The sequence below is a fragment of the Bos taurus genome, chromosome 6 (genome assembly GCF_002263795.3).
Source record: "Bos taurus isolate L1 Dominette 01449 registration number 42190680 breed Hereford chromosome 6, ARS-UCD2.0, whole genome shotgun sequence".
Taxonomy (NCBI): domain Eukaryota; kingdom Metazoa; phylum Chordata; class Mammalia; order Artiodactyla; family Bovidae; genus Bos; species Bos taurus.
In genome coordinates this window covers 59,553,598-59,562,611 of record NC_037333.1, presented here as the reverse complement: position 1 = coordinate 59,562,611, position 9,014 = coordinate 59,553,598, and the positions used below count along the sequence as shown (strand labels likewise).

Genomic DNA, 9,014 nt, shown 5'->3' with positions numbered 1-9,014 from the left:
TTAAGGGAAGGGAGTAGACGAGAGACAACCTTGCTACTGTGAGGCGAACGGCCTCGGATGGGGGAGGGCAGAAGCGGGAGGAGGGAACAGGGAAGAGCCGGAGCCGAGGCTCGAGCGCTCCCCGCGCGCAGCGCCGGACGCACGCAGGGCTCCCGGGGCCGCCGGTCTCCCCCGGGTGCGGGTCCGGCGCCGCTCTGCCAGGGGAACTCGCCGCGCTTTCGAATTCTCGCTCCCGCCAGGAATTTAGCCCCGAGAGAACTGCCTTCTGGTTATCGCGCCGGCTTCTCACTTTGGAATGTGCAGTTTGGGACAGTGAGAAGTTGGGGCTCGGGGAGTTGTCCTCGGAGAGAGTTTCTCTCCTGCGGGTTTCCAAGGTTAAGAGATTCTGATAAACTGGAATTCCCAGAGCCTGGGAGTGAAGCCTGAAACGATCTGTGGCTTTAAGCGGCGCGGTAGGGAGTCGCTGGACACTCCTTATTTTGGTTTTACATTAAAAAGAGGGAGGCCGAGAAGATGTTGTAGGTTACTTCCTAGCTGTGTCAGTCGCTACCGCGCTCTGAATGGTGTTAATTTCAGAAGTGGGCGACTGCAAATACATCACAAAGGTAAGGTCGTTTTTGGCAATCTTTCTAACTACTGTCCCTTAATCTTACCTGTGGGTCCAGATTTTGAAATTTTGTTTTGCTCTCTTTCGACCTTATCTCCCCTTATTCTACCGTCCGCCTTCGGACTCTGGCATATTTAATGGGAAAGAAATAGTTTATAATAAGATTTTAAAAGCATCAGCTTCTGGAAAAGCAGAAAATTATATACAGTCAGCCCCATCGTTTCCTCTGGTGATGAAACCTCTTCCATACAATAAGCAATTTTCTCCCCCGCTCTTGAAAGCATATGATTGGGCTGTCCAGAGGCACAGGTGACTTTTTAGACTCAGATTATTAAAGTGTGATTGAGAAAACTTTTATGACAGGCATCTCACAGTGAGTGGTAAGGAGGGGAGGGTTACTGGGGGATGTGTGTTGGGGGAGGATATGAGGGGAATATCTTCTTGGAGTCATTTACCTCCCAAGGTAACACTGAGCACATGCTTAGTTGTTTAAAGTTAAAAATTCAATCTGTATAAAAGTCTAGGGCTGATGAACTATGACAGCTGACAAATCCGCCACTGGATATTTAAGAAATCAGATAAAATAAATGAAGTGGAATTTTTCAAACAGTGATTCATTTTTTATTAAGGTAAAAGTTCGTCTACTCTTGGGTACTGTCCCAAAGCATTTGGGGATGTGTCTTCTTTCTTGCGGCTTATCTGAGATTGTGTCCTCGAGGTACTTTACTCATAGGCCATGCTGATTTTTGCCATGCTGATTTTTGCCATACTGATTTGTACTGTTACTGATGTAGCACATTCTAATGGCTCACCCAATGTTCTTTAGTATGAATATAGATTAGAAATCTTGTTCTTTAAAACTTGTTATGGTAGAGTCACAAGAATTTTTTAGGGCAGAGAAAAGCATAAATGTGAAGAGGTTGCCACAGATTTAAGCACAGTTGCAATTTAGATCAAGTGCATTTGAGAGTTGTAGGTGCCTATTCTAAAAGTAAAAGGTTTTCAACAGCGTAAAACACAATCTCTAGACAAAGCCAAGTACCCAATCAAGGCGATGAGATAGCGTTTTGCAGGATTTTGTATTGCTGTTCAGCATGGCTCAGATGGTAGAGTCTGTCTGCAGTGCAGGAGACCCAGGTTCAATTACTGGGTCAGAAAGATCCCCTAGAGAAGAAAATGGCTACCCACTCCAGTACTCTTGCCTGGAGAATTCAGTGGTCAGAGGAGCCTGGATTATTAAACAATATTATTATTGTTTTTATAATAATTAAACAATAATTATTATTACAATAATATTATTATTAAACAATAATCCTTGTCAGATTGATGATCTGAAATCTTGGAGGGAAACAGAACTAACCCAGTCCAAAATGGAAACAGGAGGAAGGAAAGAAAGGAATTTGGGTTTTCATATCCTTTCTTGTCTACCTTAACCTTCACCTTGTTCTGATAAACCATTTTGGCCTCTTTGACTTAATTACTGCACAGAGGGAGAATGAGAAATCTGCCCAGTGTTATTATTTCAATATTTGTTAAAGGAAGAAATAAACTGACAAAAACCAAGCTCCTAAGTCTGACTCTGTCACGCTTCTTTACCTGACAAGGCTACGCTTAAATTCATCTGCTCAAGAGTGTTTTGTGAACAGATGCCAAAAATGAATCAAGTTTTGAAGATTCTTCATCTTTTTCTTGGTTTTTGAGTTTTCAGAAGCTTGTAAGATTGAAAATTTGGCATCATCACTTTACTCCAATCTCTGTAGTTTTAATTGTCAGCGTATTTTTGATTCCCACCTGTGCTGCTGTACACTAAATTTTGCCCAAAACAGCTGGTGACACTGAGGATGAAATCAAGATAGAAAGCAAGGAAACTATGTGCTTCAGGACATGTGTCCTCATACTTGCTCTGACTGGTGTTTAGGATGACTCTCATTTTTTTTTCCCCCTCACATGATAAGAGCATTCAGATTAGACTGTTCTCTGATTTAGTAGTAACAGAACCTGTTCTCAGTAATTTAAACAAAGATTAGAAGATTGAAGCCGATAAAATAATTTTCTTACAAAATGAACTTGCTTTCCAAATTCTACTCTTGATCTGACGATTAAAAAATCTATCACGTCCCAATTGATTGAGCTTTGACTGCTAGAGGGAAGTATTTGCCTATTTCAGACAGGTTTCCACCTCTACATTTCAAGTCCCTTCTGATTTTTCAGCACTGGATACAGGAGTGCAAGTGGGGGGAGGGAGATCTCCTCAAAGTTGGCCTGAGGTTCAAGTGAAACTCTGATTTGGTTTTCCCAGAGGATGCATAATCCTAGAAAAAAACTTGCTCTGAAGAGGGCTTAAGTGTGGGATTCATACGACTTAGCTAAAGGATAGATTTTGTAAGAACCTAGGGTTTGTGTGCCAAACGTTTGTGAAGTTACATTGAATACATAAATACAGTTTAAAAAAATGTTTGTCAGAATGATTCCAAGTTAAAGATTATATTGGAACGCTTCAGCTATTGGCCCGATTAAAAGATGTATTTTTCCTCTTGGGAGCAGTCTCTGTGTCTTATGATGATGTTGATTTTCTGATTTAATATTGTGAGACGTGTGTGTTAGTCCAGACAGCCACTTGCCAGGGTCATTGCCTCAAAGAACAACTAGAAAAGGATTGTCAATAATGGCAATGCAGGGATGACTTGGGTTATGAGATAGAAGGCTTTTAGAAACTCCCGAGAAGAATAGCATAGCAGTGATAATATGCGATTGTTCAACTGCCACCTCAAGCTGTTAGAAACCTCTCATACTGGGATTTAGGGGGAAATGGCACCCTGCCACTTGTGTGTGGTCCTGAATCATCTTGTCAGTAAAAGACTCCTGGAATGGTCTGAGCTTGCGTTCTGATGGTTTCTGCCTCTTTATAGTTGCTTCTCCTTTTGCTCTGTCAGCATCTGTATGGGGAGAGGACTCAGAGGGAAAGGGTGTCTTTCCCTTCAAGTCAGTGTACCCCCCCTCTTTCCAGAACCTCTCTTTTTGCCCTGAGAAGTGGGCGAGGAAGGAATTTTCCAGCGGAAGTAGAAGGGTACAGAGTGTCTGGAGGAATAAATGGCCAGACACAAGTGAGCTCCAAACCCCTAAAATAATGTGGGATTTAATGCCCTCCAACTATTGCAGGTGAACTGGCAACTGGAGGAATCTGAGGCTCACCCCCCACCCCACTTTTGTAATTCAAATGCCCTAGTGCACTGCACTAGGTGGCTCATTTGAATGAGTTCAAGATGTTGTCTCTAGGTACAGCCCAAAGTAAACTGATTACAAAAGACACAGGCCCTTCAACCACACTCCATTCTGGCTTTCATCTACTTTCTGCAGTGGTTTAAAGGACACCTGAAAAGAAAAAACAAAAACCCACAGCTTAGTTTATGTAACTTAGGTGTATAATATGAGCATTCTTTTTCACTGTGAATGTGGAGATTTTGTCATCTTAGGCAGTTAGTTTATGCCGAAGTGATTTGTGGGAGTGTTTAGATATAAACAGTTTATACATCTGTAAAATACAAAACAACAAAACTGAGACTATAGTAGAAATGCTTGACTGTAGTTTATAGTTTCTCTTTTCGGTAAACCCTACCAGGTTTTAAAGAGTGGGATCGTTTTAGAAATCAAAAGAACAATCTCTACCTTTCTGAAGGCCGCTTAAGAGAGATGACACCGGAAGACAAAGCGCTGGCATAGGCCTGAAAACGCTTTGTGATTTTGAGGAGATATCAGTCCTTTGGTCTCAGCAGATTCCCGGCAGTGCAAAAATGTATGCTTATATATTACAGCCATTTACATTAGTCAAGAAAACAATCGCTGGCCTCAAATCATGATATTTGTCTCTGGGAATATTATATGTTTGTAGCTCTTGAGAACATAACGTCCCAGTGCCAAGACCATAGTTGGTGGGCGTATGTTGATGAAAGGGGATTTGCTGACAGTGTTTGCTTCCTGATTGTGCTTTGCTTTGGCTAATAGTCAATTTTGGTCATATTCCTTGAGTTTCCGGGGGAAAAAAACCAACCGGATTGTAGAAGCAATGGATAATCCACACGTGGACAAGCAAGGGTTAATTATACATACCAATGGGCAATGGGTGGATGTACAATGAATGTGGGGCATTGTGTAGCTGAAACAGAAACAAGACACCTCTACCTGACCAAGGAAATGCCAACCTATACAAATTATAATAAAAAGTATTCACCTTTCAGAGCACTGAGTCTTCACTCAATCATTTTTGTAAAGCTTTACATATCATGCCAAAAGAAAACAAAAGAAGTACTTAGGAAAGTGAGGAAGATTTTTTTTCAGGTGTTAATTTCTTAGATCAGTTTGATTGCCATTCTGAAAATGTGTATTTGGGCCTTTTGAGGTCAGGTAAAATATTCATGTGTCCGAAAGTGGGGTTCCATGTCCATGATGATGATAGCACTGTGCCTTTTGAAAAGACGGCTTAAATAATATTTCTCTTTGTTTGCTGTCATTTATTTTCAAAAATAATAACATGGTTCTTGGTACACCAAGCCCTTGCCAAGATTAGGCCCATCTTCTTAGTAGCTATCTCAAGACAAAGTTGCCTTTGTGTAACTACAACTGGGAGAATTTGGTGACATGGAAAACTCAGTAGGGCACTGCAGCTTATTATTAACAGAAAATTCAATGGCCTGATGGGTTTTTTGTTGTTATTGTGGTTGTTTTTATTCTTCCAGCTAATAATCATGATATATTTCTATGTGCAGATGATTTTACTATTTTCCCAGGGAAGAATGCAGCGGTTGAGAATTTACCTTGGAATTTAGTTAGATTATAAAAGGCAAAAGCTGCAGCATGATGATGCAGAGAAGATCTCAGCTCCGTGGGCTAGTTTGTTCTCAGGGTGTGTGCTCAGTTGCTCAGTCGTGTCTGACTCTTTGTGACCCTATGGACCATAGCCCACCAGGATCCTTTGTCCATGGGATTCTCCAGGCAAGAATACTATAGTGAGTTGCCGTGCCCTCCTCCAGGGGATATTCCTGACCCAGGGATCCAACTCAGATCTCCCTCATTGCAGGCAGATTCTTTACCATCTGGACCAAATTTGGTCATGTGTGGAGAAAAAGAAGGAGTGGTTAGCCCACATGAAAATGACAATCTGTGGGGAAAGGATGACCATTCACATTAAATTCAAACTCCATGGAGAAGTAGCTAAGAATACAGTCTACCTTGGTTCAAATCCTAGCTTGGCCACTTACAGACTACCTGATCTCTCCGTGACTCAGTTTCCTCAGCTGTAAAATGCCTATCTCACAGAGTTGTTACAAGGATTAAATAAATCAATCTGTTTTATAAAGAGGGCTCAGAACAGTACCTGGCATGCAGTCAGTCTGATATGGTACATTGTTCACTTGTTATATATCATTTTAGGATTTCTTTCTGTGTTTGAATTCTTCTCATCTCACTACTCACTCCTTTTGTGACTTATTCTGGTGATGGTAATCTAGGATTCTCTTCTTAAGATCACTCCTTTTGACCAAATGCCATTGCCATTATAGGCAGGCACTATTTTTTGCAAGTTTCTTTTGATCTTTGTAACTTAGTTGTAGAAAGAAGCTAACTTAGAATCATTAACATGCCTTTTTCTTTCCTCTCTGTATATGATCATCAACTGTATGATGTTTTATCAGAAGCAAAAAGAATGATGCTATCATATCCGTTAAGTGAGAGACTGCCAAATGTTCTGCTGAAAACAGTATAGATCTGGAAATGGCTAATGCAAAGTAGAAATACTCTATGTGGAAGACCTTAATACAGCAAACTTAAGTAGTTCCTATTATGACTTCTGCTGGTTAGTGTTCACGGATCATATTCATAATCAGAGTATGAGACTTTCTCAGAACTGCCAGTGTCTTATCTGTGCACTTCTCATGGCATTTTATATCATTTGATACTTTTTGTACATATACTGTTTTCCCCTGCCAAACAGACATTAAGTTCTTTGGAGGCAGGATTTGTGTCTAAATAATATTTGCATCCCTCAGTGTCCCTAGTTATAGTTAAATGCTCAATGAATAAGAATTTCTTTGCCCAAATTCATTACCATCTAAAATGACAGCTTTTTTTTTTTTTCATTTCATGGGCATGTATTATGAGTCATATTTATTTGGATGACCTCTATTTTTCCATAAGCGTTTTAGCAAAAATTGTTGGATAGAGAAAATATGATGGAGAAGTAGTGAACTCAGAAAGCAACCAGGATGGAAGCTATATCCACAGCCAAGCTTCTGAAAGCAGTCTGGATGGGGAAGGGAGGGGCTGAATTGTTGCACAGCTTAGGTGCCCATCACACTGGCAAACACTTAAATGTTTGTACCTCTTTTTTTTTCTGCTCTTTAACAGACTTTAGAAGGCCCAGACTTGTTACTAGGTAACAATGAGAAGGGGAAAATGTATTTTCTCAAATTACAAGGAATTTATTAGATAATTATCAGGGAAAAGTGCATTTTCTCAAAATTAGGGAGAGTGAACAGAGATCCACCGAGGAAGAACAATATCGAGGGAGTGCACAGCTCTGTGAGCCCCGGTGGTTGGTGTTTCTGGTGTGGCTGTTGGTGTACTCTCAGCGAAGCGGAAGGAGGGCAAGTGGTGAAGACTTGTGTTCAGAGAATTGCCTCCAGTGGAATCCTATTTGTAGGGCAAAGGGAATCCAATAACAAGCTGGCTGGTGCAAACAATAGTTTGTCCCAGGTACCTCCTTTGCTCTTTGCCCTATATTGTGGGTTGCAGGATCCACCTCAAGTTATTTGTAGATTCGCCAGTGTAAGCAGAAACTGCTTACTACTATGGAGCCCTGGAATTTGTGCCTTGTTTCTGCGTGGCTCCATATTCACAGTCACTCCCAGTGGCTGAGACCAACCCTGGGAAGGCAGGAATCTTCCCAGAGTGGGACCTAGGAGTCACTCCCCCAGTGGGAAGTGTATGAGCCACACAGACCCTGAACCAAATGGTGACACCTGTGTTCTCACACATCCTACTACGGTGTGAAGGGTCTTGTCCTTTCCCCATCGGCTAAAGTTAATCAATGAAATTGTCAGTGGAATGGCAGAATCTGCTTTTCTCTTCTCCTTGCTTCCACCTTTGCCCTGATCCCATATGCTTCGTATTTGACACAGTATCCAGAGTGACTCATAAAACAGTCAGATCATGTTATTTCCCTACTGAAAACTTTCCAGAGCTTCTCCATCTCCCTCAAAAGCCAACGAGGCACTGTATTTCTAGTCCCATTACCTTTTTTTCTTTTGGCCACACTGCAGAGCATGTGGGATCTTCTTTCCCTGACCAGGGACTGAACCCGTGCCTCTTGCATTGGAAGCATGGAGTCTTAACCACTGGAATGTCAGGAAAGTCTGCATTACCTCTTAAATCTCATCTCCTATCAGTCACCCCATTATCGCTTTGCTTTAGCCATAGTTTCATGCTTCCATGGCCTTTGCACTCACTACTCTCTCTCTCTGAACTGTCTTCCCCAAATACATCCAAGCTCTACTTTTCCACCTCTTCCACGTCTTTACTCTTCCTCCCTTTGTGGAAGGGCAGCAATTCCTCCTTCCTGTTGGCACTCTCTCTCCCTACCCTGCTCTATTTTTAATACTGTACTTTTTAGCATATTTTATGATTGTGTGGCTTACTGTTTGTCTGTTCTCTAGTAGAACATCTGTATCATTTATTGATGTTTGTCAAGCATCTTAGAACAGAATCTGCCACAGACTGTGTGCGTGCTCAGTTGTACCCGACTCTTTGCAACCGCATGGACTGTAGCCCGTCAAGTTCCTCTGGCCATGGGAATATCCAGGCAAGAATACTAGAGTGGGTTGCCATTTCCTCCTCCAGGAGATCTTCCTGATCCAGGGACTGAACCCTTGTCTCCTGCATCTCCTGCATTGGCAGGTGGATTCTTTGCCACTGAGTCACCTGGGAAGCCCCTGCCACAGAGTAGGTAATCCATAAATATTTGTCAAATAAGTGAATAAAGCACAGACTCTTACACAGCACAAGTACAATGGAAAGTGTAGTACTTACTCGTGTGTTCTACTCAAAATATAACTACAAGCACGTCTTTCTACATAAGCATGATTTTTTTTCCCCAGACCTCTCCTATTAAGCTACCATATCTTCTCTGGTTTCTCTGGTTTCATTATTTTCTGTGCCACCATGAGTCCTTGATGGAGGCAGTGACTAAGTAACAAGCAAGGCAGAGCTAAGTGTGGGAATGGTGCAATCATTTCAGCACTTCTGTTTCCAAATCATAGCCTAGTCTTTGGCAATCTTTTTTGATTTCCATCTAAATCATACAGCTCTGTTTTGAACCAGTCTTATGAATTGCTTGCCCTACAGATAATTACACTTA

At 41.6% G+C, this 9,014-nt stretch overlaps 1 protein-coding gene across 15 annotated transcripts in view; it reads left to right on the top strand.

Moving 5' to 3' along the window:
* The window catches only part of RBM47 (RNA binding motif protein 47), a 276,361-nt gene that overhangs the window by 100,904 nt on the left and 166,443 nt on the right, over positions 1-9,014 (top strand). The window contains exon 1 of one of the 15 annotated variants that reach the window (XM_059887619.1): positions 113-605. The exons of the other annotated variants lie outside the window; for them this stretch is intronic. The gene's annotated coding sequence lies outside the window, so the exon portion shown is untranslated. Of the gene's footprint in view, positions 1-112; positions 606-9,014 lie in introns of those variants that run through there. 15 annotated transcript variants of the gene reach the window in all.